The 13339-nt window shown below is 34.6% G+C and overlaps 1 long non-coding RNA gene across 1 annotated transcript; it reads left to right on the top strand.

Moving 5' to 3' along the window:
• The first annotated feature begins 1545 nt into the window (after nucleotides 1-1545).
• LOC130720999 (uncharacterized) lies at nucleotides 1546-8706 on the top strand. The gene is made up of 3 exons (XR_009013315.1): nucleotides 1546-2102; nucleotides 3439-3728; nucleotides 4690-8706. It is a non-coding gene; the product is annotated as an uncharacterized LOC130720999 (long non-coding RNA).
• The last annotated feature ends 4633 nt before the right edge of the window (nucleotides 8707-13339 follow it).

Below are 13339 nucleotides of genomic sequence, written 5' to 3'. Positions count from 1 at the left end.
CTCTTATATTCTTCTAATGGTCTTTCGACGACTCTAGTCTTTTTATATTGTTTGCGTGCATATCTTGTGGAGAAATAGAAAATATAAAGTAACAAATTGTCAACTAATAATACAATAATGCAATCAAGAGTAGAACTATTTTAGATATCACCAGATATTGTGGGGGCCGGCAGCATAATATTCCGGGAGGAGCCAGAATATAATTTTGGGGTTATTATAAAAAATCTAAATTGCCACATGACTACATGCATAGTATATTTAATTTGTACTAGCAAGTTTAGGCAATATTAATTAAAGGAATACCAAATGCTATTGAACTCTCTATATTTGGCAATATTTTAGGGGAGTGTGAAGTGCAAACAGATAATAGGTTATCTTCATGATGGTGCATGACCGTGATATGAACTGAAACTCTACTTAGATAAATGTCATTTATTTGAATGAAGAACCTCTTAAACAAAATCTCACTAACCTTCAAGAACTTATTCAGATTTATGATCGTTAAAGAAAAGATAATAGTTTGAGGGAGGAGATAAGTCAGACAAAAAAATTAGTAGTACATGAAGTTGTGACTCATTAGATGGGTTTCATGGAAGAGATGTCCATCAGTCGACTTCGGACCAAAATATGTGGTTTTTTCGGGTGACAAGCATCAAAACATTAGGCCCGCCACCGACTGATTAGTGACTATGAGTTGTTCGGTTCAATTTCCTCAGGTAACGGTTTTGTCGAATGAATCGAGTTTCTGTCGTCGGTAATGAATTTTTGAACAGCCCTCTGTAAAAGGGAAAATGACAAAAGACAAAACAAGTCGTAATAGTGAGCATAATAATAGTAGTTATGCAGTTTTCCTTCTTTTCTTTAATTTTTTTTAACGCTAGCCCTTTTTTTTCCTTCGTATGCATAAGGATGGTTCTTTTAATTTTGAGTTATGATTCATTCACACTTCACTTTCTCTTTCATCTCATTTTCACTCTTTTTTCTTCTTATCTCTTTTTGTATTTCCTGTTACATCACCTATCCTATCACATATTTCTCGCTCATTTCTTCATATTTCATGAAGGTGGAAGTGGACATGGTATGTAAACAAAGTATATATTATTTTACTTTCAGGTATGGACTTCATTGTTCACATTGGTCCAGATTTATTAAGGCAACAAGTTCTTCAAACTTTCCTTTTTTTTTTCTCATGTAAATGTAAATAATATTATTATATATCATTAATGGTCAAATTAGTCTATGATTTTGTAACCGAATTTAGTTTTAATTTTTTAACGATAAAATGATGTTGAGTAACGGTCATCTTTATAATTACTAATTGTTTTCACCGAAGAACTAATATTAAATTCACTTATATAATATAAAATTGAAGGTCACATACTTCTCATAATGTCAATATATACAGTGTGAATTGGATAACGTACGTTCACATTGACAAAATAATGGGAAAGGGCGACTTCGCGTCCAACTCGGTGGTTCCCCGAAATTCAAGGTAGAGTTCCTCGAATTTATTACTTAAATCTGAACTATTTAACTTTTGTGAGAATAGAGGTTGGAACTACAGACAGTAGGAGTGACTTTGCATATTAACACAGGAAGAGGACAAGGATGATAGACTTTTATTGCATTCCTTGGACAAGGATGATAGACTTTTATTGCATTCCTCAGAAATTCCTCTCACACTCTCATGGCCGCAACGCGTTCTCACTCTCTCAAATCTCACCCTTCGCTTGTCTCCTCCTTGGACCTCCGATGTGCTGGAATCTCTTCTCTTTCGGAGTCCGACTCGAACTGTGCTTGCATCGCTGAATCCAAACCAGAAACCCTACCCGGCGAATTTGAATCATACAGAACGGAAACCCTAATCGAGCGGTTGAAATCATTGGTAGTGGTACAAAGAGAACATGCCATTAGTCCTTGTCTTTATATTTATGCATTTACTCATGCTCTTCATATTATGAGCAGAAAGAGAGGCTGCGAATATAAATGAGCAGAGTCTCCTTTCAGTGTCTCACGTCGTTCACATTCTCACTCTCCACTCTCTCTTTCTCGCATAACTCACGCTCCTTTCTTTGCTTCTCTCTGCGTGCTTCTTCTACTCGGTTTGTTCTCTTCATCTTTTGTCTCTTCATTTTTCAACTTTTTTTTCTGTCAATTTTTTGCTCTGCCATTTATGTTTCTGCAAGAAAAAAATTGATTTTTCTGAGATTCAATCTATGCCTGGAAATGGGTTTTCGTGTTCTGAGCTTGCCCTTTATGATTTTTCTGTTGGGTGGACTTCAAAATTTGATTTTGATGCTCTTTACAGGTTGAATTTGATGTTCACATGTACCACTTTCTAGCTTAATATAATGTTCCTCCTTTTGGTGTTCTGGCAAGCTTTATTAGTGAATGTTGTAATTTGTGGTGTGTTGAAGTTGATGATTTTTCTTAACACTGACTATCATTTTGGACTGTATATAACCTTAACTATGATATTATAACCAGCTAGCCTAAATTTATGTTAGTTCACTTTGTGTTTTAATTTGGGTTATTGATAATTCTGGTAGCAGTTTTTCTTTATGTCACATGTCACTTTCTGGAAAAAAAATTGTTTGATAGCTGCTTTATTGCTCTGAATATGTTGTAGTTGGAATTGAATTTAAATTTTAGTACAATTTTGAATACTAGGTAGTAGGAGTGATTGATAAATTTAAGAGACTGTGTCATGATTGTAGGTTGCGTTAGGTACCTGATAAGAGATGAGTACGAATTCTTATGTGCTTGATATCCATTGATATTTTTAGAAATATAATATAAAATCATTCTTGTGCCAAATAACTTTAGTTTTTGGGATAATTGCTTATGACAGATATACATTTGGATTTGGCTCCTTTAGAATGATTTACTAACTTTTGTGAGAGTAGTGAGACATTTCTACTGCTATTTAAAAAATCATAGGAGTAGATTTTAAAGAATCTATAGTTTGTTATGTATCTGCCTTAGATACTAGCAGTTGAATTTTAATAACTATAAGATTTCATTCTTCTCCTACTACATTGATTTGATCACTGTAATAGTAGGTCTTATTTATTTATATATAGCGAACATTTGGATATCTATCTGTGATCTGGAGATGCGTTCAATTTATATGCATAAGTGAGCTTTCTGATATTTGGGGTTAGGTTTTGATTTCAATTTCAATGTTCTTTTCATCAATCTTTCCTTAACTCTGTGGGTATGCTAATTGTGTTTATGATTTGTTCTGCACCAATTTATTAAGTAATATTGTACTTATTTATTTGGCTGTATTGAGCCCATAGATTTATGTGAACTATCAACACTGTATTTTCTTTGTTTATGCCATCATTTGAAAAATGTTTAATTGTATAAGTACCATTTTATAACTTAATATTGAGTTGGCCTTAAAGTATCAAAATTGTATGTTTGCAATAACAGAGCGATGGCTTCCCACATTGTTGGTTATCCCCGCATGGGACCCAAGAGAGAGCTTAAGTTTGCCTTAGAATCCTTTTGGGATGGCAAGAGTAGTGCTGAGGAGCTGAAGAAGGTTTCTGCAGACCTTAGGTTAGCCATTTGGAAGCAGATGGCTGAGGCTGGAATCCAGTATATTCCAAGCACACCTTCTCATACTATGATCAAGTATTGGACACAACAGCCATGCTTGGGGCAAGAGGAAATGCATCTGTACCAGCTATGGAAATGACCAAGTGGTTTGACACCAACTAGTAAGTAAATCCCCCTTCCCCCTGAAGTATTTCTTTATATTTATGCATTTACTCATACTCTTCATATTACAGGTTGTTTAACTTCCCTTTCATTGCCCCAGTTTTCATAATTTTTTTAAAAGGAAAAAATTGATGATTTAAACCCATTAAAATTGATCTAACTACTGAAACCCATTAAATTTGACGCCTTATTTTAAACCAGATGTATAGCAAGACATGTGGCTTATTGGATGCTGATATTATTTTTTTTGTATGATATGGTTATCAATATACCATATATGATATCATCATTAATTTGATGGTTCTTCCTTTATCTTCCTTTAATAAGCATGGTGGAAATGCTTGACAGGTACCAAAAGTGCAGCAACTGACTTAGTGTAGTTGTGTTAAATCCCTCAAACATTACTTTTATGGTTTCTGATTGAATTTTGACACCAAGTGTTCAGCCATTCATTAATTGTTATGTGTTAAAGTCCTATGACATATGGTATATCTATCGAAGTACATGAATGAATGACTAGAGATATAGCATTAATTACTACTAATGATTTCTCTTCTGATTTTATTTCTTCAATAAATAGATAATTAACACTACTAGCATGTGTAGTTTTCACGAGTTTGCTATTTTGCTATTTTGCTTTAGCTTTCTATTGTTTCCATTTATTTAATGAATTATAAAGTGAATTATTGTTTTATCACAGTAGTGAGTTATTTACTGGATGGTGTATGATTGTTTTGGTTGCATGTGTATGAAGATGCTAGCTTAGCCATGGAAGTTTATTAAGTAAATTGTTGTTTTATCAAATTAGTGAATTATTTACTGAATGGTGTATGATTGGGAAAAGGGATCAATTATCACCATAATCTGAAGCCTCTTACTGTGCCTTGGGATCTCAAATCCCCAAATATGTTTCTTTCGTGATTCATTGAATTTGATGTTGATTTGCTGCCATATGTACAGGTTTGGGTTGGAACTTGCAGTTTCATCTCCTCTATAAGCCTCGACATCTCAGGATAGAGGGAGCAATCTGCTTTGTGTTTCCCTTCTGTGGATGTGAAGCTGCTTGAATCAAGAGGTACATCCCTATCAGTCTAAGTTTGAAGCTACTGAAGGGTTTGACACATGTGCTTGTGGGTAAAATCATTTTCAGCAACAATCTTTACTGAACTGCTACCATATGTTGCTTTAAAACCTTGCTTGCATGAGTTAAGTATGAGGATTCAAGCCTTCAAAGTTTATTTTAGCTTGAAATCCTTGTTATGTTTTAGATTTAGTACCCTTTCCTTGTTTTGTCAATTTACTTATATATTGATGAATGCTTTAATTTAAGCCTGAATATGCTTTTAAATTGGGGATTCATTTACTGAACTGCTACTTATTGGTTGCTTATTGTGTGTTAGAAACATGAATGTGCCTGAAAATAGGAAATGGATGGATAATAGATTGGATTGTGAGAAGCATGTGACTGAAGAATTCCTATAACTTTATTAGCGAGGGAATGTAAATAAAAATGTCAAGTGGAAGCGACGGAGTTTCCGTCGCTTCCGTCGCAAACAGCGTTGCGACGGACTCCTATATAGCGACGGATTTAAAAATCCCTCGTTAATTATTTAGCGACGCCACTTTGCACGACGGACAGGGTTCCGTCGCTAAAAATTTAGTGACGGAATTTTCCTTATTTAGCGATGGATTTTGTCCCTCGCTAATTTGCTTTTTTTAGTAGTGAATTAACATTCATCAAAAGGGTGTCTGATGATGTTAGAGATATGACATATGTATTAGTATTTATAAAAGTGAGTAGCAACCCTTAATTCTTGAACTAGTTTTTGAGTTGAGTAGGGTCTCCCAAATTTCAATAAAGTAGAATTATTAGAGTTTATTCTAAATTATTTGTTGTTGGAGACCTCCTATATTTAGAGCACCTTGCAGATGTCTAGTCTTACAAATTTCATGCACCTAAGCGTGAGAAAGTGTGTTAGAAGTCATTAAAAATAAATATGATACATAGGTAGTCTTTATAAATGCCTATAAAAAAATTAGTCTATAAATATAAATAGTAGACCAACATTCAACTTTTAAATTAATTTTTCGATTGAATTACCCTTACAAATTCTAATAAGTAGCGAGATAATTTAAACTATAAGAATCAAATGAAATATCATGGGAAAGAAATGTGTTTCCGGTTTGTTTTCTACGCAGAAATAATGGGAAAGGGAGACGTTCATAAATCATAACTTCATATGCTTTCAAATTATCTCTTCATAATAATTTTTCAAAACCTCTAATTGATGTAGATGTCAAGCAAGTATAAGACAAAAGGGGGTGGAAAGTGATGTTCACGTGCTTTAGACTTTGACTTCATAAGATAAATAATAATGTTTTGTTCACCTATGTTTTTCAGTTCAACATTTCATGAGTAAGGAAATAAATGAGTGATATTATATGTAATGTTACAGAATATGCAAAGAGATATAGAAAAAAAAAATGTGAAAATGAGATGTGAGATCATTACTCTAGGATAAAATATTGAGGGAAAAGATAGTGATTGATGACCTGAAGACTAGCATGTGAACTACCAACAATGTTTCTCCTCTAAGCCCAATGGATTTTCGGTCTTACCAAAATACCCTCGTCTTTTTTCCTCCTCATATGTACCTTCTGCTCCTCCTAATGGCGCTCTCGCCACCATCCTCCACGCCCTTAACCTCCGTCATTGAAATATTTATGTCGACCATCATCGGTACGTTACTGAAGAATAGCTCAAGTGGTAAGAGTTTGGGGATATATGGGTTGGGGAGAGGAAGGTCCAGAGATCAAACCCTTGGAGGTAAAATTTTGGCCGATAAAAAATACCTAGAAAGAAAAAACAACCCGTATGTACAATCTCGAACCACCACAAACCAAAGCCCCACCAACACCCAACTTCGAACCAACCCAAACCCCATTTCGTGGAACCATAAACCTTTCGCACCATAAATTCGTGCACTGGATCGCCAGCCGCCGACGCAATATTCCTCCTTTTGCACCAAATTTGCAGTCGTTAATGTAGTGATTGCACCATTAAGCACTAGACCTGCAATCGTTGACCGAGTTCCATTTGAAGACCATTTACCAATTCTCAAAGATCCTCAATGGTTGCACACCACCCTAAGTTGCATCCTCAGAGCTCAAACATGCAAGAAATGACGTTGAGAAAAGCCTTCATATTTGGTTGTTGTTGCTGTACTAATGGCATGGATTGGCTTTTTCTCACCTCTCACATCAACTCTATCTCTTCGTCTTTCTATTTTTCTTTCTTTCATGAAAATCGGCTTTGGGGACTTGATTTGGGGTCGGTGGAGAAAGGGAATGTGGTTGGGTTGTAGGGGTTACAATTTGGATTCTGATAGCTGGCTACGCAGTGGTTTTGCATCGCCTCTACAGTTGGTGGGCGGTGGTGACTATGGCTGAAATGGTTGCACGGTGATTATGGTTGATATGATGAGTTGAGGGAGAGAGGGAAGTTGTGGGTGAGAGAAGACTTTTTTTGGATAAAAACATAATGACTTATTATTAATAAATTACAATAATTCAAAAACTTTTTTAAAAAATGAGCTGGTGTAGCTTTGGACTTGGACCATTTTTTACGGATCCGTATTAGGCAACATCTTCTTTATAATAGTCAGTGACTTATGAGGGCCACTTGGATATAACTTGTTGGATCTTTCTCTTTTGTGAAAGACTTGTTGGATCAAGTTGTTTGGTTTAAGTAGCTCTTGAGTTCGAGTCAATTGTCAAGGAACTTGTTGGGTCAAGTTGTTTGGTTTAAGTAGCTCTTGAGTTCGAGTGGATCAAAGTTGGCCCATTATTTATAGGGTTTGACACGTCTATGTTAACTACCATTTCGTTACAATAACTGTTTTTGGGCCACACAATAATTTGTTTAGTACTGTCGGAAGAAGTATTGCGAGGGCCATGGCCCATGGTGGATAACACCATGTTGGCATGTTAGTCCATGGTGGATACTGGATACTATCAGGTCTCGTTTAAGTTGTCCACAAGTTTAATCAGTGGACCTGGTAAGCACAAACTTTACCCAAAAAGAAAGCAATTTTTTTTTTTTTTGAAATTAAAGGAAAGCAGAGTTAACACATTGGTTTGGGTATGAATGAGAGGCTTCATGCGTCCACAAAAATAACTTGAACCCAAATATTGTGCTGATCATTTGTGGTATTTAGTTTATCTTGGCTTATATATTGAATTAGTTTTTTATTTTTTTAAGGGATATATATTGAATTATTAATTAATTGTCTTGAGAGCCCTCCTCAAGAGCTTCAACCGATTATGGCTAGAGATTTGTTAGCTTTGTAGTTTTTTTTTCTTGTCTGCCTAATTTTCCGATGTACCAAAAAAAAGTATATTTAGCAAAATTAGCATAAAACATTTATATTATCATATCAATAAAATAATTTTATTGTGAAAATAATTAACTTGCTAAAATTAATTATTTTCCATCATTGAATTCAATAAGTTAGTATAAGCTTGGGTGTTGGGGTTCCGCAAGTTAACATGTTATTCAGATTGCATGGAAGCTGTGCGGGTGTTTCAATCTCCGATGGATGTGGTCAACTTTTGGGCAGGGGATATTATTGTGCGCATTCGAGATATGCTTTCATGGAGTTGGAGTGTGCGGATAGAATATGCATGTGCTAAAAGAAAGGAATAGCGTCGTCGATTGCTTGGCGAAGCGTGCATAGTTGGAAGGCTCGCCAAGGCGTGTTTGGCATCTACCGCCATCAGCTATTATTGAAGCTCTGTTTAAAAATGTTGTAGCTTTTTTTTTGTTACAAGAGGAAGAAAGATGATGTAGCTTAATTTGTCTTTAATCTTCTATCTTGTAACCTAAAAATTCAATTAGTTAGTGTGCATATGTGCAGTATGCACACTACCTATTTGTTGTATAGGTATATGGTAGAATGCCCATGTTAAAATTATCAAGTTTATGAGTGTGTTACTTTAACATTACATTTTCTTTTTCCTCATTTCATTTTCACTTACTTTCTCTTCCTATCTTTTTAGTTTTCTTATCACATCACATATCTTATCACTCATTTTTCTATTTCACTTCATATTTACTAATAATGTAAATGGATTTGGAGCGTGACATAATATTTTCCCAAATTTAGAGTCGCGCCCTCGGCTAGTGGCGTATCCAAAAAAAATTCGATGCGGGGGCTAAAATGAAAGACTAAAACTTGTCACTCGATATTGCATCAGCTAATACAAAAATTTATTTGAATACAACTCTTCGTTCTTTAATAATACTAAATTTATTTATTATTGCATCAACTATGATTTTTCAGCTATTTTCCGCTTAATATATACAAGTATACAACTAATACATTTATGAGAGCATTCCTCTTGTAATAAAAAAAATACATTTTTTTAGAAGACCATCTTCAATCTTGTTGTGAACTCGAGTCATAAAAACTTTCGTTGCAGAAAAAGATCACTATATAGATACTATTGAAATATGAAGTTCCAAGACATATCAATCTAGCTGAAAGACAAAAATAAATCGCTATAAAGTTTACATTTTTTCTAAATTAAGATATCGGAAAGCATCTGAATGATAATGTCTTAACTTGAATGACAAATTTCTTTCATAGTTGTAAGAGATGACAAAGGGTATCATTGATTCCCAATATTTCTTTCATCACATTTAACATAAAAGCAAATTCAAAACTCAACAATTTTTGAGAAGTTGCTCTCGTATCTCTTCGTTGAGAAGAATTGATGCATTCTCATTTATATTTTCAAGAACCTTAGCAATTTCACCAAATAAGTTTATCAAACTTTGTTATTAATTTAAAATGAGAACTTTACGTAGTTTCACCATGACGTTTAAAGTATCAATTTGTGATAGTTGAGGGATGAGACTAAAATTCTACAACAACAACAAAACTTTGCAGGGGCCAGAATATGACTACAAACAAAACAACATAAAAATACCTATAGTCGTGAAAAAAAAAATCTTGTAGGGGTTGTAGCTCCTGTCAGCCCCTTCCTAGATATGCCTCGCCCACACGTGATAAACCCATAAGAGGCTAAGATTTGGTTACTTGTTGTAACTAGGAAAGCTCTTTTTTGTTCTCTAACTTGCACGAGACACATAAGCCCTAGAGCTCAAAAAGCAGATTCTTTTGGACCTTCTGTCGGTGTAAAAAATTACATCAACTAGCAATAGAGAAATGAGACGATATTTATATGTGGTATTGTGTTCCATACATAATTAAAAGCCACTTGTCACGGCCAAATTTGGATTGGGTGAGTTACTGAGTTTATTATTTGCAACCATTTGTTTTTATCATCAATTGCTGCCAAATTTGAGGCTTTGAGCACAATATTTCTATCGCATAGAGTTTATGTACATTTGGATCCATCCTTATTTCGTAGATCACTTTGCTTCATCCTCTTCAAAGCTTCTAAATTTATAGTCATATATAGATGAATATATGTTTTGTCGGAGATATTGACATGTTAACTAATCTTTGAAAATAATAGGACTATGTAAATGTTTGTTAACTGCGAAAGGTCAAGAACCTGCCATTTTTCAATTCCTAGCTAGGATCTTCTTTCATTAGATTAAAAGTAAATAAAATATTACTTCTCCAGTTATAATAGTTAGTTAAAAATTAATATATCTATTTTCTATATGTTTTTTTGGTGTATAGAAAAATATTTTTATTTATGATTTAATAAAATAATAATAATATTATTATTAACTTATAAAATATATCCCTCATTCCAGCCTAGATCTTTGTTAGCAGATTCCCTCCAACCTTCCTCTATCAAAATCCTATGCATATTAATTTTTGTATCCTACAATTAGGGTTGCTCAAAATAGGAGAGCAATAGTTCACTTTAAATATGCAATGGGTCTTTTTTGTACTTAGCGTATGGTCCAAGTCGCATCGGATCAAAATTTGTAAAAAATAATGATTAGTGTTTGAATCGACCAATTTAACCGTGACTCGGACACATGACCAGTCTAACTGTCACTTTAGATCGGTTGTGCGATTGGACTGGTACCATATTATCAAACCGGTCAACAATTGGTCAAACTTAGAGCGAATTTGATTATAGACTAGATTAAACACGAGTCAAGAAGTCAAACTTGGGTGAGTGACTCACTAGGAAAATACCGAGCCACTTGCATCTTTATTGTAGATGTGCGCACAATTTGATATTTATAACATTTTAACTAAAATTGATTATTTAATATGATAAATGTTAACTTGTGTTAGTTGTAGTTTTTACTTTTTAAATTTCATTAATATACACCGAGTTAGCAACCAGCCTAGAGACTCATTGGTCCGACTAATGATTCATTGATCCAATCTCTCGACGAGTCGATAGCTGAACCGAGTTTTAAAATACTGATTTAACATTCATTTTTATAGTGATTTTAGACCGTCACATGTGGCAAGCTTGAAATAACTATAAAATACATGTTGTGATTGCCTAAAGTTTTCACAAAATAGGTGTCGGATCTAGAATTTTTTTGTTGTGGGGAAATAAACATAAATATTTTCTCTTAAAAGTATAAAAAGTTACTTCCTTCTATTCTTGATCTTATTTAGAAAATTACGCCTATTATGAAAATATGTAATGAGGCTAATTAATGTATTGACTTTAATAAAAGTTTAAACAAAACTTTGAGACTACAAAAATATAATAAATAAAGGGGAATACATTAAAAATGATAATAAATAATTCTAATATATATATATATTAGAATTATTTATTATCATTTTTAATGTATTGAATATCAGAATCAGACTCAACCTTACCATCTTCAATATTATTTAAAGAAGTAGAGGTATTACGAGTAGAAGTACGAGTTTTTGGAGGAGGAGGAGCAGTAATAGTGGGATTAGAAACTGCTTCCGGAGTAGGTTCCGGAGTCTCAGGAGGTTCCGGAGTCTCAGGAATAACTTGTTTGAGAAGCTGAAGTTGCTCTACCACCTTTTGGAGGAGCTCATTGTCAGATTCCTTTTTTGCTCGAAGAGTTTGAGCCGAGTGTCTGGAACGGCTACTGATTTGAAAAGGTTTGAAAAGAGGTTTTTCAAGTTGACATCCTTTAGGGATATCAAGATTAGAAGAGGAAGGTTCAATCTTGACCTTTTCTTTTCCTTTCCTGGAAGAGGAATCCTGCACTTGGGATTCTCCAAGAATTTGAAGATACTTATTGGTATAATTGGATTGTTCCATGAGGTCTTTGATGTCTTTACCAGTGACATCACCTTCTTTTGTCGATGACGAATTCAGTAGTGATTGCTCCAATGAAATCAGAAGTTTCTCCAGGGGTTTCTAGAGAAGAATACGTTGGAGATAAGGTGGATTGATGATCTTCATCACCCTTGTCATAGGTAGTCTTGACAGGAGTGGTATTGACATATCCAGCTAAATGGATAGTAGATCCGTCATGAGAGAGGGAAGGTCGAGCATTAGACTCAGGCTGGGAAAAGTTTAGTACCAATTTTATTGGCGAGGTTCCCTCCTGAATGGTCCCACCATTCTGGTTCAATCAAGGTTTGGAATTTGGAGATAGTTTTGGTCAAATATTCCGATTTTGGGTTAGATTGGGTAGCTGGGCTAGATTGGGCAACAACAACTGGTTTCTTTCCATCATGAGTTGCTAAGCTTTTTGTTCTTTCAATAAAAGATTGGAGGGATTGGAGATCTAGGTCATCATCTTTATCAGCGATGCTGGCCCAAGATTTATTTGGTAAATTGATGAGTCCCTGAGGAACATTATCCAGGCCTGCTTGTTTGAAGGCAAGGAGAGTTGGAATTGATAAAGCATAATCAGCTTTGGTTTGTTTTGGTTGTGAAGATTGGTTTTGAGCAGTGGGCTCAGATTTTTGGACAGTGGGTCCAGATTGATGGGCAGTGGGCCCAGATAAGATTAAAGAGTCAGAGATTATAATACCTTTGCTCTTTTCTTTGTTTCTTCCTCTTCCTCGGGAGGAGGAGGATCCTCCTCTGGAGGACATCTTATGATCTTCCCTGCAAATATTCACGAGTGAGGAAATCAGGGAGAGAATTGTTAGATCCTTTTATATATTCAATATCGAAGTAAAAAACGCTTAAAATAGCTTGCCATCTGGCAAAGATATGTTTTGAAGCTAAGTTTTTGACATCTTTTTGTAAGATTTCTTTCGCAGATTTGCAGTCTACACGGACTAAGAATTTTTGATTAATCAAATCAGATTGAAATTTTGAAATAGATAAAACGATTGCTAAAACTTCTTTTTTGACAGTAGAATAATTCTGTTGAGCAGGATTCCAATGTTTTGAAGTAAAAGCAATAATTTGTTCCTTGTCAAAAACCTTTTGTTTCAAAATACCACCAAAGCCAATATCAGAGGCATCAGTTTCAATAATTTTGAAAGCTTGAGGATTAGGGAGATAAAGACAAGGGAGATTCTTGACACGAAGTTTGATTTGTTTGACCACATTGGTATGAATATCGGACCAAGGTGGAGGATCCTTCTTGAGTCTATCATGAAGGGGTTTGATTATGGTACTGAGTTGAGGACAGAAGTCCGCAACATAATTGAGACAA

The sequence above is a fragment of the Lotus japonicus genome, chromosome 5 (assembly GCF_012489685.1).
Source record: "Lotus japonicus ecotype B-129 chromosome 5, LjGifu_v1.2".
Lineage (NCBI taxonomy): Eukaryota > Viridiplantae > Streptophyta > Magnoliopsida > Fabales > Fabaceae > Lotus > Lotus japonicus.
The sequence above is the reverse complement of the archived record's forward strand: the minus strand, read 5'-3'. Positions and strand labels throughout refer to the sequence as shown.